At 49.2% G+C, this 22,217-nt stretch overlaps 1 protein-coding gene and 1 long non-coding RNA gene across 2 annotated transcripts in view; both read left to right on the top strand.

The window, feature by feature from the left end:
* The window catches only part of ITGA9 (integrin subunit alpha 9), a 327,365-nt gene that overhangs the window by 210,537 nt on the left and 94,611 nt on the right, over positions 1-22,217 (top strand). The window lies entirely within an intron of this gene.
* On the top strand, positions 14,342-20,606 carry LOC125921442 (uncharacterized). Its single transcript, XR_007457424.1, has 2 exons — positions 14,342-19,909; positions 20,298-20,606. It is a non-coding gene; the product is annotated as an uncharacterized LOC125921442 (long non-coding RNA).

The following is a 22,217-nucleotide window of genomic DNA, read 5'->3' as shown; positions in this document are numbered from 1 at the left end:
TTTAGCAGCCGATCCTAATGGGACTTTTCTTTTGTAAAGATAAATCCAGAAGTGGTCCGTCCAGTATTGGGAGGCAACCGTGTGATACCATCAGGAAACCTAGTTCCTTTGGTCTTTTCGCGCAGCCTGCCTTCATGCATGTTGTTTCCTGGTTTCCACTTCCAACACCGCAGCTGCAGTAAGACGAGGAAAGAGAACAGCCCTGCCCCCTTTTATTTATTTTTTATTTTCTTTTCAATAGCTAACATACAGTGCTATGTTGGTTTCAGGTGTGCAATATGGTGATTCCACACTTCTGTACATTACTCAGTGCTCATCGTGATAAAGACTCTTAATCCCCTCTTTCACCTATCTCCCGACCCCCCCCCCCTCCTATCTGGTGACCACCAGTTTTTTCTTTATATTGATGAGTCTGGGGGTTTTTTTGGTCTCTTTCTCTTTTTTAATTTGTTCGTTTGTTTTGTTTCTTAAATTCCACATATGAGTGAAATCCTATGGTATTTGTCTTTCTCTGATTCACTTATTTTGCTTGGCATTATATTCCCTAGATCCATCCATGTTGTTGCAAATGCAAGATATCATCCTTTTTTATGGGCAGGTAGTATTTTATTATGTAAAAATATTTATAATCTCTACCCATTCATCTATCAGTGGACACTTGGGTTCCTTTCACAATTTGGCTGTTGTAAATAATGCTGCTACAAACATAGGGGTGTGTGTATCTTTTCGAATTAATGTTTTTGTATTCTTTTGGCAAATACCCAGTAGTGGGATTACTGGATCATATGGTAGTTCTGTTTTTAATTTTTCGGAGAAACCTCCATATTGTCCTCCACAGTGGCTGCACCAGTTTGCATTCCCACCAACAGTGCACGAGGGTTCCTTTCTCTCCACATCCTTGCCAACACTTGTTGCTTCTAGAGTTTTTGATTTTAGCCATTCTGACAGATGTGGGGTGGCTTTGATTTGCATTTCCGTGATGATTTGTGATGATGGACATCTTTTCATGTGTCTGTTGGTCATCTGTATGTCTTCTTTGGAGAAATGTCTGTTCGTGTTCATTTTTTAAATGGATTATTTGGGGTTTTTTGGTGTTGAGTTGTGTAAGTTCTTTATATATTTTAGATACTAACCCTTTGTTAGATACGTCATTTGCAAATATCTTCTCCCATTCAATAGACTGTCATTTCGTTTTACTGGTTGTTTCCTTTACTGTGCAGAAGGTTTTTATTTTGAAGTAGTCCCCACAGTTTATTTTTGCTTTTGTTTCCCTGGCCTCAGGAGACATATTTTTAAAAATGTTGCTTTGGCCAATGTCAAAGAAATTATTGCTTGTGCTCTCTTCAAGGATTCTGATAGTTTCAGGTCCCACATTTAGGTCTTTAATCCACTTTAATTTTTTATGGTGTAATTAATTTTTTTGTTTGTGATGCATTTTTTATGGTATAAAAAGTAGTCCAGTTTCATGCTTTTGCATGTAGCTGTCCAGTTAGGCCTGCCCCCCTTTTTCTTTTTTAATTTTTTAACATTTATTTATTATTGAGAGACAGAACATGAGCATGGGAGGGGCAGAAAGAGGGGGAGACACAGGATCCAAAGCAGGCTCCAGGCTCTGTGCACAGAGCCTGATGCGGGGCTCGAACTCACAAACCACGAGATCATGACCTGAGCCAAAGTCGGATGCTCAACCGACTGAGCCACCCAGGCGCCCCAAGCCTGCCCCCTTTTAAATAGCTTTCCTGAAGCTCCACTTGGCATTTTCCATGTACCTCTCATTGGCCAGAACCCTGTCACATGGCCAACCCTAGCCACAATGAGGGCTGAGAGAAAGTTTTCTTAGCTCGGCACGTCGCTGCCCCCAAACACAGGTTGTTTTGTCTATGAGAGGAAGGGAAGAGTAGCCGTTGAGAGGCATTGATGGAGTCAGCCATAGCAGAAACCTGAGAGAGGTTGTTTACAAGGACGTGTCTCTGAGAAACGTAGCAGAAAGGGGGAAGGAGAGAGAATGAATCACAAATAGACAAATGACCCCCATGATCACCATCTTATTTTCCGTTTGCTAAATTTCTTTCAGACTCTCCATTACTGCATTTAGGATATTTTAAATATATATTTTTTAAAATTTTTTAAATGTTTATTTAGTTTTGAGGGAGAGAGAGAGAGAGAGAGCGCACATGAGTGGGGGGGAACGACACAGGTAAAGAAGTAGACAGAGTCCAAAGCAGGCTCCAGGCTCTGAGCTGTCAGCACAGAGCTCGATGCAGGGCTCAAACCCACAAACCATGAGGTCACGACTTGAGCCGAAGTCGGATGCTTAACTAAGTGGGCCACCCGGGTGCCCCATAAATATATGTATTTCAGTGTTTCTTTATTTTTGAGAGAGAGCGAGCAAACAGGGAAGGGGCAGAGAGAGAGGCAGACAGAGGATCCAAAGCGGTCTCTGTGCTGACAGCAGAGAGCCCGATGTGAGGCTTGAACTCACGGACTGTGAAATCATGACCTGAGCTGAAGTTGGCCATTAACCGACTGAGCCACCCAGGCACCCCTTTGGATATTTTAAGTCATCGTCAAGGATACCTGTTGGGGAGAGTAACAGAGCACCTGGTATGAACCAGCAGGTGATATGACTCAGTTCTGTCTTATCAGGCAGCACCCAATGAATCTACTCCAGCTGATGTCAGACCCGGATAAAGTGTAAGATCATCTTTACACTGTCTACCTTATCTATCTTCATTGACGTATACATTTCTTATTTTCACAAGAGGAAGCCATTCCAATGCTGCCACAGCTCTCTGTCCAGCCAACAAGAGAGGCCAGCATCCAGTACCCCTGGCCTTCTGACTGTTTGCTGTATATATTTCCAGTCCCTTCCTCGCTCTTCTATTTCTGGTTTTGTGCTGTGTCTGGTTTGGCCTCTTCCTTCTTAAAATGTGGATCCCAGACCTGAACTGCCGTCCAGTGAGCCCAGCATAGATTTATGATTGCCCCAGTTCTAAACATGGTATTTCTGTTAATGTGGCAGCCACAGCACAATTATATTTATTTGTGATGCATTTACTCTCTATTTTTCTTCTAGTCTTTTTATGCTATTTGGAAATCTAGTTGTGTTATTTATAGCTTTGTGACTCAAAATATGGTCATGGACCAGCAGCATGGCATCACTCAGGAGCTCGTTAGAAATGCAGACTCTCAGACCTGACCATCCCCAACCTGCTGAATCAGGGTCCGCATTTTAACACAATCTCTGAGTATTTATACACGGCAAAACTTGCGGTTGGTCGTAGCTCCTGACTTTACGTCATCTGACCTGGTAACTTAGCAAGACATTGACGAGAACCCTTAAATGCACTTGGAGGAAGGGGCCTGGTGGGCTCCAGGTGTGATGGCCCAGAGGACGCTTGCCGAGTGGACTGGGAGAGAAGGAGTCGGTGTCTATGGAACATCCTTCAGGCACTATACCGGGTGCTTTATCTCACTGAAACCTCACCATGGCCCTGTGTGATGGGTGCTTTTATCCCCAACGTATAGATGAAGGAAGAGAAACTCACAAGACTAAAGGAACACAATCGTTTTATGCTCAAGACTCAGAAAGGTTAACAAGACTGAGGTCACACCAGAGAGTGGCTGAGCTGATGCTGACGTCACCTTCTGGCCCAGATTTCATTGTCTCATCCGCCAGGAAATCTCTCAGAGGCTTTGCCAACAATGTGGTTGGCTAAGCAGGGAGATCGGTCTCTGCCTCTACTACTGTTTCTCCCCAGCATGAAAATGGCTGCCCATGTAGGAAGCGATGAGGTGGGCTCTTCCCTAAAGGGAAAGAAGCTAGCTGGTGCATATGCTGGAGCAGAGAGAGAAGCCCAAAACCAAGGAGAGGTCTGGAGGGATCCAGAGCAGAGCCTCGAGACAGCTTAGAACGGTCAGGGGAAGGTGCCCTTCTTCAGGGTGAGAAAGTCACGTGCAACCATGAGCCCAGCTGCCGTGGACTAAGACTGAGAAAAAGAAAAGGCGAAACGTTCCCTGGGCCAAGGAGGGGGCTGTGCTGGAGATCAGCTGTGTTACTACCAAGACAAGTAGGACTCCACCTGGCTAAATCCAGTCTTCTTTTCTGAGCCCAGCACAACGGGTAGCACACTTAATTACCTCCCTTTTTCGTCTGCTTTTGGTTTTAGTCTTTAATAGCATGTCCTTTTTTTTTTATTTTTTTTTTAATGTTTATTTTTGGCAGAGAGAGAGAGAGAGAGACAGAGCATGAGTGGGGGAGGGGTAGAGAGAGAGGAAGACACAGAATCTGAAGCAGGCTTCAGGCTCTGAGCTGTCAGCACAGACCCTGATGCGGGGCTTGAACTCATGGACCATAAGGTCATGATCTGAGCTGGTCAGATGTTCAACCGACTGAGTCACCCAGGCGTCCCTATAATAGCATGTCTTAATTGAGATATAATTTACGTAATGTAAAATGCACACGTCTTATGCATACAGATCCATAATTTTTGTATGTGTCTATACCCATCTAGCTACCACCCACATCAAGAATGAGAACAGGGGCACTTGGGTGGCTCAGTCAGTTGAGCATCTGAGTTCAGCTCAGGTCATGATCTCGCGGTTCGTGAGTTCGAGCCCCATGTCAGGCTCTTTTCTGTCAGTGCGGAGTCTGCTTCTGATCCTCTGTCTCCCTCTCTCTCTGCTCCTATCCCTCTCTCTCTCTCTTAAAAATAAATAAACATTAAGAAAAAAAAAAAAAGAATGAGAACATTCCTAGTGGCACAGGAAGATGTCTGAAATGGGATCCTAACTCCACCAAAGCTTCCATTTGCAGGAAATAGCAACTCCCTTCTTCTTGCCCCACCCCTCTTCCTCTCACATCTGCATCTGTTGCACAAATGGCCTGTTGGCTGGACCTGCAGAATATATCCATGATCCAACCCTTTGCACCACTACCACTGCTTATATCCTGGCCCAAGTCCCCACCTTATTTTGCCTGATTATCGACTGCAGTAGCTTCCTTCATAATTGGTCTCCCTGCTTCCCCTCTTGCCCCCTTACATTCCTTTGTCCAGAACCCTCCAATGGCTTCCTATCTCACTGTAAACTTCATTCTTTGCAATACCTAGAAGACTATAAGATCTGGCCCAGGTGCGGTCTCTCTCAACACATTTCCTATAATTCTCCCCCTTGCCCTCTCCACTGTAGCCACAGTGGCCTCCTTGCTATTCCTTGCGACACACCAAGCTTGTTCCTATCTCTGGGCCTTTGCACGGGCTCTTCTGTCAGATATGCACATGGCCCAATCCCTCAATTCCTTTCCATTTTGGCTAAAATGTCACCCGATTAGAAATACCCTACTGTCGGGGCGCCTGGGTGGCTCAGTCGGTTGAGTGCCGACTTCGGCTCAGGTCACGATCTCGCGGTCCATGAGTTCGAGCCCCGCATTGGGCCCCTGTGCTGACAGCTCAGAGCCCGGAGCCTGTTTCAGATTCTGTGTCTCCCTCTCTCTGACCCTCCCCCATTCATGCTCTGTCTCTCTCTGTCTCAAAAATGAATAAAAACGTTAAAAAAAAAATTAAAAAAAAAAGAAATACCCTACTGTCTCAAACACCCCTATCACATTCCCATACCCTGGTTTTTTTCCATAGACCTTATTACCATCTGATATACCGTTTGTTTTGCTGATTGTCTTAGCCCTCCCACTGGACTAAGCTCCACATAGTATGGAATAAGTTTTTTTTTTTAAGTTTATTTATTTTTGACACAGAGAGTGAGCGGGAGCCAGGGAAGGGCAGAGAGAGAGGAAGACACAGAATCCGAAGCAGGCTCCAGGCTCCGAGCTGTCGGCACAGAGCCCGATGCGGGGCTCGAACTCGCCAACCGTGAGATCATGACCTGGGCCAAAGTCGGACGCTTAACCGACTCAGCCACACAGGCGCCCCTGGAATAACTTTTTATTCATCAGTTCATCCCTACCGCCTGTAGCCCTGCCTGGGGTATAGTCACATCTCAATATTGTTGCCTGAATAAAGGAATGGCTGGCAAATGGGTATATAGATAGATATACCTATATGTAGAGATATTTCTTTCTGGGTACTTTATGGTCACTATGTGAGTCGTCATTAAATTTTATATTGCCCTAGTGCTTTTTAAGTGCTAAATGCTCTTTTTGAACAACTTGGTGGTTTGGAGAGTTATGCTGATCTCTTATCTCCCTGGAAAGGCAAACCACAAAGAATCAGAGAAACGGAGAAATGCTACCCCCACCTGGTGAGAGAGCCTTGCTGTGGAGAATCAGGCCTGACCCGAAGAGCGAATTTGGTTCTTTGGTGCTGAAAGCCACCACTGGTGCTGAGGGATGTTGTCTGTGCCTTGTGGGGGTGACAGACCATGCGGGTCCCCCTGCGCTCCCTCATTTGAGGCCAGCAGCTTTTCCCTGCCAGAGCAGTCCTCTGTCCATGGGTTTCTGCCCTAGGTTTGTAGGCCCGTGATAGGCCCGGGCATGTGAGCGACGGTCCCACGGGCTTGAAAGCCATCTATGCTGTGGGTTCTTGCAAAGAACAAAAAGTAACATGCATGTCTTCATTAGGTTTCCCCGAAAGTGAACCCTGAGACGGGAATTCAAATGCAGGGTATTTGTTGCAGAGGTAAAGGCAGGGGGTGATGAGGGGAGAGAGGAAAGAAAGCAGCAGGAAAAGGATAGGTTATCAAGGCAGGTATACTCTGGGCGACTGGGTCCGCTCCCACTGGGGAGCTCTGCGCCCATAGATCAGACAGCTGAGAGCTAGGCTGCCCAAGGCGGGTGAGGGCCTTATCCACACCTCCCCACAGTCAGTGGACGAGGGCCGCTCCCGAGGGCGTTACACTGCTGATCACTTCCAGCTTGCCTTGCATGGAGGCCGCAGCGGCTTTGTCCCTAGAGAAAGCCCGCCAATGCAAAACTGCGGGTGCCACAGCTGGAGAGAGAGGGGCAGGGATATGGGCCAACAGCGTCTGCAGTGACTGCCGTCACCCCAAAAAGAAATCGCGCAGCCGAGGCTGACCTCTGACTCTTCAGTCACTGGCCACATTTCTTTCTTTTTCACTTGCTTCTTTCTGCTGGTCACTGAGACAGAGTGAAGCATCTACAAGAGCGGTCCAGGGGCTGTAGGACTGAAGGAGACTGGAGTAAATGCAGGCCTCATACTGAGCTATCTAGAAACATCGGCCTCAGGTTGACAGACACGAGGCAGGCCACCTCTGCCTTCAAGGAGTCCCCAGACTCTGCGGGACAGGTCACATGGCCTCACCTGCACGTGACCCACCAGAAGTGTGGCGCAGGACCCAAGGCGGGTGTTTGGCAGGCCGAAGAGCAAGTTATTTGGTGCGTGAGCAGCCTAATTGTAGCCAAGACTACCAACACACGTGAGCCGCTAACAGGGCTTACGCGGTGGGTATGCAGACCTATCTGTGATAAGGAGGGATATGAAGACTCGTTCTAAGCACCCACTGTCGCCTCTCAGCAACCCATTTTAAAAAGAGGAATCTGGGGCACCTGGGTGGCTCGGTCAGTTAGGGCTCTGACTTCGGCTCAGGCCATGATCTCACTGCTTGTGGGTTCGAGCCCCACGTCGGACAGCTCAGAGCCTGGAGCCTGCTTCGGATTCTGTGTCTCCTTCTCTCTCTGCCCCTCCCATACTCGTGCTCTGTCTCTCTCCGTCTCTCAACAATGAATAAATGTTAAAAAAAATTTAAAAATAAAAAGAGGAATCTGAGGCTCCTAAAGAAATCAGGCAGTTCAAGGAAACAGCATAGCTGGGATGTGAGCCCAGTCTGCCTGGAGGCCAAGGCTGGGCTTTGTCCACTGTGCTCATGCTGCTCCCAGGTCAAGGTTTCCCTTCACCCCGGCGGATGTGTGTGACAGCGACAGCCCCTCGGGGGTCCCTCGGGTTGCAAGGTGGTTAGAGCTGTGCATTGAGAGGTCTCCACCAAAGTTTTGGTTTTTCCCCCCCAAGAAGATGAAAGAAGGACCTCTCAGAGCCCCCAGCCTTTGGCTGCAGGGCTCTGTTCCCTTTGCCCTGGCTGGCCCACCTCAGCAGATGGGTGCAGTTCCCCCAAGGCTTGGCCAGAGGGCAACGAAGAAACCTGGGGCTGCTGGGCGTCTGGGGCTGAGCAGGGAACGGTCCTGGCAGGAGAGGTGGGGCTGTACTGGGGAGAGGTGGGGCTGTACTGGGGAGGGTGGGAGCTGTCCCAGAACACCCTGCAGTGAGGTCAGCCGCGGGAGAGGAGTGGCCAGCGCGCCTCCCAAGGGTGCCACGTTCCTGAAAGCCACAGTTGGGAAAACCACACGTCGTGGTGGGGTGCCCCCTTGGCCAAGCATCTGCCTAACGAAAGCTCGGCCTTCCTGAATGCAGCCTAGCTCCTCTAAGCAGAGGCGTGAGACTTCCATAGACCTCCACTGAACACCTCGGTGCTATCTGGAGAGGCCGAGGACCCAAAGACGGAGCAGGTGTCGGCTCTGTGCCTGGGAAGAGGGGTAGGAAGAGGTCCTGTTGCCACTCGAGCCTGGAAGGGGCATCGGTTCTGCTTAGCCGAGAGATCTGCTGCGACCCCACAGCACCACGATGACCACTGGGAATTGTTGGCATAGGTCTCAAGTTTCTTGTATTTTTATGTACTTGAATATATATCATATGAGAGGACATGTGGAATATTTTATGCACATCATACCAGGAACTCTAATCCTTTGCCAATGACATTTGTCCCCAATTTGTCCTTTGTTTTTTAACTTTTTTTGCGACAATTTGCCCAACAGAAGCCTTTAACTCGTATGTGGTCAAAGTCATTCATCTTTTTCTTTTTCTTTTTTTTTTTTTTATAAAGAACTTTTTTTAAGTGATCTCTATGCTCAGCATGGGGCTCAAACTCACGACCCCGAGATCAGGAGTCACATACTGTACCGACTCAGCCAGCCAGGCACCCCTATTTGTCTTTTTATTTATGCACAGTTTCTTTTTTGTTGTTGTTTTTTTAAGTTTGTTTATTTTTAAGAGAGAGAAAACATGCGTGCATACACTTGAGTGGGGGTGGGGCGGGTGGGGACAGAGGATCTGAAGCAGGCTCTGTGCTGACAGCAGAGAGCCCCATGTAGGGCTCAAATTCACAAACCGTGACATCATGACCTGAGCCGGAGTCAGATGCTTAACCAACTCAGCCACGCAGGTGGCCCTTTATGCATAGTTTCTGACTTTGGTGTTGGCTTAGAAATCCTCCAGTCTCCAGATATCTACCCAATATGTATCTGAACTGCCTAGTTTTATTTTTCTTACATGTAAATTGTCGGTGGAATTTACTTTGGTGTAAGGAGAAAAACGTACAGATCCAACTTTATTTTTTCCAAATAGATGTCTCCAAAAGATCTGTTAAACACCCCCTTACCCACCCACACGGCCACTGACTTGAAGCCATCATCTTTGTTCTGAATTCTTGTTTACATTTGGACCCATTTCTGGATTTCTCTGTTCTGTCCTCTGACCTCTCTACGTGAGGGTCACCAAATGCAGCTTTAATTGCGGAAGCTTTATATGACCGTCGAACATCTGGAAGAAGCAATGTCTCCCTTAGCACTCCACGTTGTCAACTTTTTCTGTCTAATGTCACATGTTTATTGAGATCATTCTTTTAAGTTCCGAAAAATTCCATCGCAATGTGACTGGAATCATTGTAAATATGTACTTTAATTTTAATGTTGGAAGAACATGTACATTTTTCAGTTTTCAGGTTTCTCATCCAAGAATCTACTCTGTTCATTTACTCTTCCTTTCCATCCCTCAAAAGAATATCGTCATGTCCCCAGTGAGGTCCCCCGTCTTCTTGTCATTCTTGGATATTTGCCGTTGTAGATGGGGTCCTTTTGTTACAATTTTTGGAAGATCCATTATATTTTTTAACTGGCTCTTACATATATATGGGGGGAAAAAGCTTTCAAGTTTGGTGTAAGTTCAGCAGGTGACTTTACTGACATGCATCTTAGTTTATCAGTGTCCTTTATCTCAACCCTTTTTAGGTAGAAATTGTATCCTATGCAAATCACGATTTAACCTTCCCTTTTAACATTAAAACCTCACTCCTCCCAGAGGAACACCTTGCCCTTCACTTCAAGGCAAGGTTGGACAACAGTGGGCACAGTGAGCATCCTTCTCATTGTCAACTTGAATGGGTCATGCTGGCGGTTAGAGACCTGAGTTCTATATTTTATTAGTCACATTAAGGAAGTGCATTAACATGGATCAGCGTTGACATATTGTCAGATATACTTTCAGTCTATTTGTAAGATCCTTGCATATCTGAAGACTTTTTATGCATGAAAAAGAATGGTCACTTCTATTAGTGTTATATCTCATGTCCAATCCACTTTCTTTCTTTTTTTTAAGTTTATTAGAGCGAGAGAGAGTGCATGCGTGCAAGCGGGGGAGGGGGCAGGAGAGAGAAGGAGACACAGAATCCGAAGCAGGCTCCAGGCTCTGAGCTGTCAGCACAGAGCCCGACGCGGGGCTCGAACTCACGAACTGCGAGATCATGACCTGAGCTGAATCAGACGCTTAACCGACTGAGCCACCCGGGCACCCCACCAGTCCGCTTATTTTCAAACAGCTACCACTTTACAAATATTCACACAGTACTTACATAACTTGTAAGGTAAAAACGTGAATTTCAGGGGTTTACATTGAACCCTATGAAACTGATTTGGGGTAGCTCAAATATTGGCAATGCGAAGTGGTTCAGTCTAATAGATTTTCCCATTTAGCTTTGAATCGCTTGAACTTTTTCACAGTTCGTAGACTCTCTTAAATGCCTTCAATACTTTAAAAAGCAAACTCATGATTCACCGATCAATGGTCTAACGCTGCAAACCAACTACATAAGTGCTGCTTTCTGAAATCTAAATTTATTCTCTCTAGCCTGGTTCTAATTCTGACTTTGGCTCTGATTTCTCCCTGGCATTGCACGTGTACGAGTATTCCCAGAAGAATGAGGGCTACCTGCTCAAGCCTGAAGCATTGGTGGTGGGAGATTCGGACCCAGGGACGTGAGGATACTACTCTGGTCCGTTATCCAGTTGGCCAGTGTAGCTAACAGTGTTTGTGTTCCGCCTGGTCCCCTCCATGCCCTTCCTGCCATCTTTGTTCCTCCATACACACACGCCCCACTTTGGTTTTCTTTTAACACCCAGGAGCTGTGACTCTTTTATTGAGGACTGACCTCAGGTTCCAGAAGCCACTTTACCTGTAGTTATGAAGAACCCAAGTGCTTTGACCTGGACGGTCTTTGACCGTGACTGTGTGGTACAGATCTTATCAACGCCCAGCACCCCAGATCAGGACAGCTATGAGGTGCCTCACTCCAGAGCTCCCCTGTGGGATCAGGTGAGGCCACCTTCTGTGGGACTCGGCCTGAGCTTACATCCTTGCCTGATTCCTCCATTCCCCAGATCCCTTTTCCTGCTTCCCCCACTTTTTTGCCGGTTCCCTGGCACACAGTTTTTAATGCATCTTTTGAACAAGAACCCTCATCTCAGGGTCTGCTTCTCAGTACCCAGACCTAGAGCAGACAGGCCCCCTTTTCTATAAATAGGCTTTGCTCATTATAGCAGAAACATCCCAAATTACAGATCTGACCAATCAGTTATGTTTTGTTTTGTTTCTCTGTTACCACAGCGTTTGTCCTCAAATGACCTGTTTGGAATATCTTATCGTTATAACACAACCTAATAGAAATCCTCTTTATAAGTATTTGTTTTGAGTGATTTTCTGTTCTGAATGAGGCCCAGTGCAGTTCAGTTAAATCTAAAGTTTTTGACCGATTTGGGTCACTGAAATGACTTCTTTTCATTACTATTCTTCAAATATTGGCCAATGAAACTATTCATATTGCTTCCCTTTTTTGACCTTTTAATAAGATCAAATGTATTTTAAAATCTCCAACCTATGGAGCGCCTGGGTGGCTCAGTCGGTTAAGCGCTGACTTTGGCTCAGGTCATGTTCTCACGGTTCGTGGGGGTTCGTGGGTTCGAGCCCCGTGTCGGGCTCTGTGCTGACAGCTCAGAGCCCGGAGCCTGCTTCCGAACCCATGTCTCTCTCTCTCTCTCTCTCTCTGCCCCTCACCCACTCGAGCTCTTGTCTCTGCCAAAAATAAACATTAAAAAAAAATTTTTTTTTTTTAATAGAAGCTCCAACCTCTACTTGGTCATTGTGTATCATGCCCTCACTTTGTTGCCCGACTCATTTTGCGAACATTTTGTTTAGTATTGTTGTTCCTGGTTTCATAAACAAGATTTGTCTGGCGTTGTCTTTCTTGTGTGGCCTCTGTCAGATCGGTGTCAGGCTTTGGCCAGTGTTCACAAAAAGAAGCAGGAAGTTTACATTCTTTCTCTGTACTCTAGAAACATACACGCATGGGCACAGCAGCAGGCCGCCGGCGCTGACCCTTACTGCAGGACTATTATGCGCCTCTGCCCGGGACTGAACTTTTATTAACGTGCGGCACCCTCACACCGACCCGGCGAGGGGTGTCCAACCACGAGCTTCGTTTTCCCGATGAGGAAACCGAGGCTCCAGGGGGTTAAGGAAGAGCCGGAGCTCGTAAGTAGTGGGAATTCAGGCCCAGACGGGCCAACCCCAGTGAGCTCAAGTGCATCTTATTTGCATAAAGAGGCTTATTTACATATCCCACGCAGCGTGATATGGTGCCCAGGGGCCATCACCCGGTGGAGGACCAGGCGCTTTGGAAAGCAGGTCTTTTTCATTACACGTCATTACCAGTGTTTTGTGCGGGAGGTAAGGGGCAAGGAAGCATTGATGAATTTGCAGAGACGGCTGCAGTTTGAGCAAGGCTGTCTTCAGTCTCCCAAGGATACTGGCACGGAGACCCAGCTCCCTACCAGTTCCTCCTGGAGTTAGCTTTCCTTCGGTGCCTGCGTGTCTCCACGCTGGATCCTGGAAGACTGGCAGGAGCCTCACCCTTGGGTTTTCCTCCCAAGGAATGGGAGGAAATGACTTTGTCCCCAAGTGAACCCAACGTAAGAGGAAGCTCACCCGGGAAGGCTTTGCCTTCAGTGGGATTGGAAAGGTGGAAATAGCACCATCCTCCCTGTTTTTACATTTACCAGTTGAGCATTTGACAGGTGGGAGAGGAGCTGCTGGTGCTTTGAGCTATTGGCCAGGGAGTCTAACAAGGAGACCAGTGGGCTATTGAATGATTGTATCATGCAACGGCCGGAATCCTGTGACACGTTCTAATTTCCTGCCGTACTGTGTACCATGGAGGGATACTGGGTTGTAGACCCAGCTGTGATTTTCATGAGATAACAGCCTTTATTTTTGTTTTGTTTTACTCTCAATAAGCCAAAGGCTAGTTATACCAACAAGAAGCTGAATGAATCACATAGAACCCTCGTTTGCATCGTTTAGTACAAGGCTTGGGAGGTAACCATTAATCTGGATCCTAAGGTCTATAGTAATCAGTTCTGCAAGTACTGAACTCACAAATGGCCAGGTGGGTGTTTAGAATGGCAGAAATGGCGGCTACCTGGGTCATGACTGGGATCACAGTGCCATCCATTCACTCAGCAAACCTCAGTCGTGTGTTTAACGTGGATCAGGCATAGGAGATACATGAGTGAAACAGACGTAAGCCCTCCCCTCGATCTGCTTACAGTCCATCAAGGAAACAATCCTGCATGGGGTGGATTGTGACCTTGGTGACTGGAACTTACTTGGCTGCCATAGAAGATGTTCCTGAGGCGCTGTGGGAGGTTTCCAGTAGAGACGCTGAGACTGGGAGGAACACAGACCCTGCAGGGAAGCTCGGCGTGCCTAAGATGGGTGGGCGAGTGAGCTGGGGAGAGACCAGGATGAAGCGAGGGACTAGTGGGGCCGGATGGCACTGGCCGACTTCAGACCCACGGCCAGATGTCCCCGCATGAGCCGCAGGGAGGGAGGCTGTGTGTGTATTTCAACTTCTGCTTTTCCTTATTATTGGGACCTCCAAATAGGTTTACAAAATACCATAAAAATGTTTATGTACCTATTTATTATAAAGCTCTAGTCCCGCGGTTATATCCAAGGAAGAAAGGGCCTACTTTTGTTATTTTTCCTTACTTTAGAAAATCAGCACTGCCCCCCCCCCCGCAAAAAAAAAAAAAAAAAAAAAAAAAAAGCTGTCCTTAATGAAAATAGAAGCTTTTTAATTGAGACCAGAATTGTCATCATAAAAGAACCATTTATACATTTGGTTGGTGCTGATGGTCATTAGCCAGCTGACGGATCCAAGCTTTAAATCTCAACCGTGTCATGGGGGAGGGAAGCTCAGACTCTAAAAGACCTAAAACGTTAACGTTTTACCAGTGGGACAAGCCCCTGGAAAAGGAAATGGTGCATTGAACGTCACAAAGGCACACGCATACCGATTTTTTGATCCTTGTTTCAGAAAACCATAGCTAGGTTTCGCATAACAGTTCCCTCTTTCTTCAGCCTCTCTGAAAGCGTAGCTTGGTGCGGGAGAACCCCGAGGCTCCCCGCTCTGGTTTCCAGGCTCAGGGTTACGATGTGTGTTCCCTGAAATGCTCTACCTGTGCTCTGCATCGGCTTCCAGCCAGTTCCAGTATGCAATATTAGTTTTGGCTTTGGGAAATAAGGTCTCTTTCACTTGGCTGGAAGTATAACAGCAACCATTTTATTTTGCTTGCGCCCCATGAATTAATTGGGCAATGAGGAGAAAGGGTACGCATACTGGGCATCTGGGTTTTCTTAAACCCACAGTCCACCCAGCTTTCTAGAACCCGTCTTGCTCTCTGGCAAGGAAGGAGTGTGCTCTACCAGTGCTCTAAAGGGGACTTTGGAGTGGAGGCGGCAGAAAATGAAAAGGTTGACCGAGAGTCTGGCAGTTTCCATGGGCTGCGCTTGACATCTGGGGCAAAACGGATATGAAGGATGAAAGGAAGGCCAGAGGAAGTTTGGTTTTGCAGAACAGGAACCCGAGCGGGTTAATTTCTTACATTCTTGCTCTGCTTCCCCCTGCACACACACTGGCCGTTTGTCCAGAAGAGCCGTTTGTCCTTGCGTATCTTGCCCGTGAGCCCTTTAAGCTGTCGGATGGCTCTTCCCCGTGAGCTCCCTCTGGACGTCTTCCCCTCAGCCCCGGTGGGACTGTTGGGCTTTCCGATTCAACTTTTCCCCAAAGTGATGTTTTCCAGACCATTCCTTTTCCTAAGATCTACTGCCCTCCCCCACCCAGGCAAATGATGTCTGCCCTTTGCCAAGTCTGAAATGAGGATGTGGGTGCAGGTGGTTTATTGGAGCAGGGTCCCAGGGAACAGGAAGGAGGGAAGAAAAGCCCATATGAGTATAGGTCTCTGCTGGTGGTGCCTGCACCTTCTAGAGGTGTGCAGAAAGTCACCAGAAATCTCGGTTAGAGGACAGGAGACTGGGCATTCATTTACCAGCTCCTCCCAGTCGTTTGAGGGCTCCCTCTGAAAGATGAGATGGTCCTGCCTTGGCAAGGGCGCAGTTGAGTGTGAATGCCCTCGGGACCGTCTGCCGTGCCAGAGCTGAAATCAGAGTTGGGCCAGGAGTAAATGACGCAGGGCATCTGAGGCATATTCTAAACCGGTTTCTGACCCCAACCCCAACACCAGCTCCCACAACACGAGTTCAACCCATAACTGCCTTTTGCCATTTGAACAAAAGCATTGGTTAACTCTCCTCCTGGCCGTAATCCCTTCCTGAGATTTTCCATGAGCCCGAAGGGAAGACAGTCTGCATTCTAAGTAGAGGTAAACAGATAGGACTTTGTGTTTTGGATGGAGATGGGTGGAGTTTGAATCTAGACCTTGACTCCTCCTGATCACTGTGCTTGACGCTAGATATAAAATAGGAAGCAACGTAAATGGGAAAATGCCTGAAAAGCTATGACATTTCAAGTATACTGTGCAAGAGGCCTTATTTTGAGCTAAACAAATAAAATCCAGGCTTTAGGAAAGGTAAATAAGGAATTGATTACTTCAACCACAAACTCCTTCTGTTTACAAGAAGATCAATGCTGAAGAAATTTTAATCTTAGCATCTTAACAGAGGTCAGTGCAGCGCAAATAAAAAGTTAAACGTGGTTCAATAACTTAACAAATACTGAGGTAAAGAACAGTCTTACCGGTGAGTTATCTTCTGTTTAAGTGGGACTGAGGAAAACCATCTCCTTGAAGAAGTTTACGAAACACCTCCCTCGTTTTTGTTCTGTTTGTGTTTTTGTCCCGTTTCTTTCTACTTGAGGTAGCCTCAAGCACTTTGAAGGTTTGGGGACAGTAAATAAAACTGATGGCCATTTTTTGTCATCCATCTTGAGTTGGTATGTTCTCCCGTGTTCAGGAGTTCACTCCTCGGTCCCCAGGGACACAAGTACAGTGGAATGCGTTGATGCCCGGGTTTCTTGTGCACGTCCCGTGTCTCCAGGGCCCCGTCTCCCTTAGCTTGAGTCAGTGGGCCCAGTGGGGACCCCACCCCTCAGAGCCACTCTGCAGTTGTGTTCTTATATTCTGTCTCTCTCCTCTCTCTCTGCTCTCCTCTGTGGACGTCCGTTCTGCCTCTCCATGGGGGCTAACCAAAGAAGAACTGACCGTAACTTCATAGCAAGAAGAGTAGGGACAGGCCAGGGCTTTCCTGGGCTGGCAGCATGGGCTTGGTGAGGCGGATGGGTGGCCAACAACGTCATCATGGCCACCCCTTCCTCAGTGCTTCCTGCTGGCCGGGTGGGACGTCAGTAACTCACAAGGGCCCTCATGTACCCTTCACAACAACTCTGTACCCATCGCTGGCACAGACCACCCCCAGCTGTAGTGGCCCAATACAATAACAGTCATCTTACGTTGCTCATGACCCTGGCGGTGGTCCCGCAACACGAGGCCCAGCTTCTGACTTTGCAGGGGCATCTGTGGGGAGCCGGCAGGCCCGCGGGCAGTTGTCTGGGGCCATGGGAGCGACGGCTCTGTGGTCTCGTCCTCCAGCAGGCCAGCCCAGGCTCACGTGGGCTTCCTGAGAGCCAGTGGAAGTTCCAAGCGCTCCGGAGACGAAGCCTGCCACAGGCAGAGCATCGCTTCTGCTGCGTTCTGTTGGTCAGACTAAGTCACGGGTTCCACCCGGACCCGAGGTGGAAAAATGAAGTCTACTTCCTGCTGGGGGCAGCTGCCAGGAGGCGCGGACGTGAGGAGGGATGGAGGGGGGTGTCATTGTCTTTACTTCTCAACCTTAACTCAAGGATCCTACAGGGAGGAAGCAGAGCACAGCTCTGGGAGGTTTTGGAAAGTCGGGAGCAGAGCTCGAGAATCCGGTGTTTCTAAAGAATGCTCCCTGGGTGCCCCTGGGTGGCTCCGTCAGCTGTGAACAGGTCACGATCTCACAGTTTCGTGAATTCGAGCCCCGAGTCGGGCTGTGCGCTGAGAGTGCAGAGCCTGCTTGGGATTCTCTCTCCCTCCCTCCCTCTTTCTGTCCCTCCCCTGCTTGTGCCCTCTCTGTCTCTCTGTCTGGGTGAAAATGACACCGGGAGGAGGAAAGGACCCCATCCAACTCTTTCTTGTGATAGAGAAAACCGAGTACGGGTTGGCTTCCGGCTCTGGCTTGATTTTCACAAAGACTCAGCAGAGCCGTGCTAGGGAGAGGAGCACACCCAGGGTGTGACAGGGACTCTGTTGGGCACAGTCACAGACATTGTGTCAGGAAGCACCCCTGCTGATCCTGAGGAGATGGAATGATCATCTCTGTTTCGCAGAGGGGAAGACTCAGCTCAGGACGATGGTGGTTTTCTCCAAGTCACCAAGCTACCAAGTGGCAGCGTGGGACTACACCCCCCATCTGTCTGATGACAAAGCTTTTCTGTTGCCATCCTGCCTCACAGTTAAGGACAGGGCCTAATCCTTGACATCAGGAAACTGCCAGGAAGTAAATATTGTCGTCCTACCTGCTGCCGTCCCCTGCCCAAAATAGAGAATGAGATAAGATAGGGTTTGAGGATGAGCTCACAGGCGTGGGTCAGGTGGGAGGAAGGTGAGCAGGACTGTCACTTGAACACTGAACAGAGTCATTCTGGCTTCAGAGTGTCCTCCAAGAGGGTTCCTTATTTCTGGGGTGACCGTAGAGTCTATCAAACTGGGACACTTCAGGGACTTACTGGGAGCATCATTAATAATTAGCCCCAGGAAAACAGGCATAACTTGGGACTGTCCCAGGCAACTGGGATCCACGGTCACCCTACCTATGACCAAAATACAAGGAAGGCTTGGTGACTCAGCACCCTCCCTGGAGTGGGCACGAGGAGAAGACTCTGGCCTTGGAGCCAGATGAGGTGGGCCTTAGTCTACCCCCTTCCCCAACTGTCTGAGTCTGGGTCTCTGTACCGCAGCCCTAACGATGCCTACGCATCTATTGCTGTGCAGCAAATGACTTCAAAACCTAGTCGCTGCAAACAACGGTCGTTATCGTTCACAGAGGGTCAGCGGTTTGGGATGCTTCTAGCTCAGGGTCTCTCACGAGAGCTCCATCAGGATCTGATTAGGGCTACAGCTGTCTAAGCCTTGGCTGGGCTGTGGGGCTGGAGGATTTGCTTCTGAGGTAGCTCCCCACGTGGCTGGCAGGTTGGTGGTGGCGGTCGGCGGGAGGCCTCACATTTTCCGCACCAGGGCGCCTGCAGCAGGTGGTCTGAGTGTCCTTACAACATGACGGCCGACTTTCCCCAGAGCGAACCAGGCAGCTCACCTGCTCACGACCTTCTCTCAGAAGGTCACACAGAATCCGTCACTTGTGCCACATGATGTTATTTGGACGTGAGTCAGTAAGTCTGGCCCACGTTCAGAGGCTGGGGACTGAGACTCCACGGTTTGAGGGGAGGAGGAGCAAATAATTTACAGACACACTTGGAGATCACTGTCCCTATTCAGGATGGATGTTCCGGACTTATAAGCTAGTGCTGTCTGTAGACTGCCAGCAACAGTTCCTGGCACTCGTTAAAAACAAAGATTCTCTTGGCCCTCCAAGGTCCAGAAGCAGCATTCCCAAATGACGGTGGACAAGGACGGGGTTCAAGGTCCCGCAAGCCTAAGCGTGCCTACCAGACACGAATGAACCTGAGTCACCTTTACAACTAAAGGGCTGATGGTATTAGGTCAGCTCTGAGGCCGCTTCAGATATAGGCCATTCCTCTGTGGGATCCGGATAGAAGACTCCATCTCAGTGTGGAATCTAACACATGTCCCCCTAAAACCCTCTGATGAGAACCCCCCCGGCCCCCCTCTGGTGCCTGGAGCCATCATGGCTGAGTCTCCCTGGCCTCTCCAGGGAGCTGGGCCCCAGAGCGGTAGCCCTACTTTGGGGACCCCTCTCCACACCACCCTCTGCTAGGCCCTTTCAAGGGCTTTTACTTAATTTGCTTCCCAGAACACTGAGATAGGTACTTATACGTGTTTTAAAGCTTTTTGTGGCAAGTGATGAAAACTGGCTTGGGTGAAAAAGCAATTTATTATTTTGCAAACTGGAAAAAAACAAAAAACAAAAAAACTTAGGGTTGGCGTGAGCCACAGTCTGTTGTTTGGGCCTCAGAAAGTTGTTACAGTGTCTCTCCATCTGTCAGCTTCTCTTTCTCATTTTGGTCCATTGCTCAGACAGGCTGTCCCCTCAGGGTGGCAAAATGGCTGCCAAGCTGCAGTCAATGAGCAATCTCATGTCATAAAAGTCCTAGCCTAGGTCACATGCCCCACCCCTCGGGAGGGTGGAAGTTGGGGGGGGGGGGAGTGCCACCCACAGTTCCTGGCTCCCCAGAGGGGATTTGTGGTAGGTTCTCACAAAGCTGGATGAGAAGCGTTATTATCCTCATGTGCCAGGGCAAGAAACCGGGCTCAGCCCAGGTGAGTAACTTAGCCATAGACACAGTAGTTGAGGGTTCCTACTTCCCCTGCTCATGTTGATGAAGGAAGAGGTTCTCCCTACCCCAGCCTTGACTCCTAAGTGCTCTGTGGCCATCTTAAGTCCACTTGTAACTCTAGGACACGACCAATGGCTCTAGAAATGAGTGGGTTAAAATGCCAATGGTGGGATCGTGACATTGGATGGTATCCACCCAGGGGAGGAGCCAGAATTTCCGGTTCTTCTCTGAAACCCTTGAAACAACTCGGGCCTGGACAACCCAAGTGCGAGCTTTTGTTGTCTCAAGGTTCGTGTGACTTTTCCTGTCGCTTTTTAGTGCCAGCTGTAAGATTCAAACACAGAATTCTTCCCCCGCGTGTCGTTTCTCAGGAGGGCTCTGAGGAGGTGCAGAGTTGGTGCTCGCAACAGAGGGGCCTCCCTCCTCTGTATCCCTTCATCCGGAAGGTTCCAGCTGAAAGGACAGCCTGTCGTCTCCGAGCACAGAGGAGGGCAGGACTGAGCCACAGATGGAGGAGGGAGGAGGGCCTCGAGAAGACAAGAAACAAGCTCTCTCCCCAAATAAGCAGAAAGCCTGAGCTGTGAAACCGAGATTGTTGGCACTGGGGAGGGGTCTGAGGGCGCTTCCCTCGTGAGGTCATTGGAACAGGGCAGGAAATCTGAATCTTGTGCCAAAGAAAACTCTCTGTGCTCTTTGTAAAAAGCCTGCTGTGCTCTCTTCGCGAGGGGGCTGCTGGTTGAGGCTCACGGATGGGCACGTTGCCTGCCACCATAGGCATCTGCTGGCCATTTCTGAAGGCCTGGGGCCACCCTCCTTGCAGTCACACTGCTGTTTCTCTTTGGGCTGAGGATAAGCCGTGGATCCCCCAGGCAGGTGAGACACCATCTGGCCCTTTTATTTCTGGCCGGGAAACCCTGCATAGACCAGAGTCCGTTTCATGGCTTGAGACGCTGTGTGTGAAATGTTTCCTTCTCCAGCAGAAATACCACACGGGGCCCCAGGCCTCTCTCTCTGCTGCCTGCTCGGGTCCGGTTATGTCTGAGACAGGATGCCTACCATCCAGACGGTCACAGGGGCGCATCCCGGGGTAGAGGAAGCTTAGGTGCCGAGCGGCCAAACTGACCAGGGTTGGAATCGCGATGTAGCTGCCCACATAATGGCAAGTTGTCCAACTTCCTGGGGCCTCATGTTCCTCATCTGTAAAGTGGGGGTTATGAGCCCTACCTCACAGTGGCAGGCTCAGATAACATGGCACTTCAAGGTCCAACATGAGAAGACATTCGGTAAATGTTTATTCCCTCCTGCCCTTCTGTTCTCTTCAGCATTTCTTCACCACGGTACCGTCATGTTAATCTTCTGGCTGCATTTTGGGGCTTGAGGGGGGTGAGGGGCAGTGTAGAGAAAGGTGACGTGGGGGTATCCCGGTGACAGTGGTTGGCCCGTGAGGGGCTCCCATACGCCAGCAGCAGGGGCCCCACAGACTTCCTAGCCTCCCTGGAAGGGGCCGTGTCCCGTGTTCACTGGCTGAGCAGACTGAGTCCTACTCCCTCTTTTTTCTTTTTTTTTTTTTTTTTGTTTTAAGTTTATTTATTTTGAGAGAGAGAGAAAGAACACGAACAAGTGGGGGGAGAGGCAGAGAGCGAGGGAGACCGAATCCAAAGCGGGCTCCATGCTGTCAGCCCGCAGCCCACACGCAGGGCTCAAATCCTGCAGGACCGTGACTTGAGCCGAAATCCAGAGTCCGATGCTTAACCGACTGAGCCACCCGCTCGCCCCAAGTCCTACTCCTTCTCAGGAGGCCGTCCTCCACTGTGGGTCGTGCCCAGGGCCAGTGGCTCTGAGAATGCAGCTTGGCGCCACTCCGGGCATGGCTTCCTGACACCAGCGGGACACCAGCGTCCGCCTCACCTGGGACCCGATGAGGAACGTGCGTTCACGGACCGTTCCCCAGACCTGCTGAATCAGAAGTCCTGCGGGCAAGTCCCAGCAGGGCCCGTCCGATGCACAAGAGACTTGAAGAACCTCTGCGCTGTAGGCGCGTGATTGCACAGCAGAGGAAGGAAAACCTGCGCACCCCGTGCCCTGAAGGCCCCCTTGCAGACGGGTCCCGGTGAGGAGCTATCCGCTCTGGGGTCGGTCGGCCCCAGTCGAGTTCTGGTGCTACCACGCAGCTGCCGGGGGGCCTCGGACCAGTTCCTTCACCCTCCCTGGGCCTCTGGATGCTGCTCCTCTGCAAAATGGATGATCTAATACTTACCTCGCAGGGTTGTTGAGAAGCATAAACCTGTCCG

This window comes from Panthera uncia, chromosome C2 (assembly GCF_023721935.1).
Source record: "Panthera uncia isolate 11264 chromosome C2, Puncia_PCG_1.0, whole genome shotgun sequence".
In the NCBI taxonomy this organism is placed as follows: Eukaryota; Metazoa; Chordata; class Mammalia; order Carnivora; family Felidae; genus Panthera; species Panthera uncia.
This window is presented reverse-complemented; position numbering and strand designations above follow the sequence as displayed.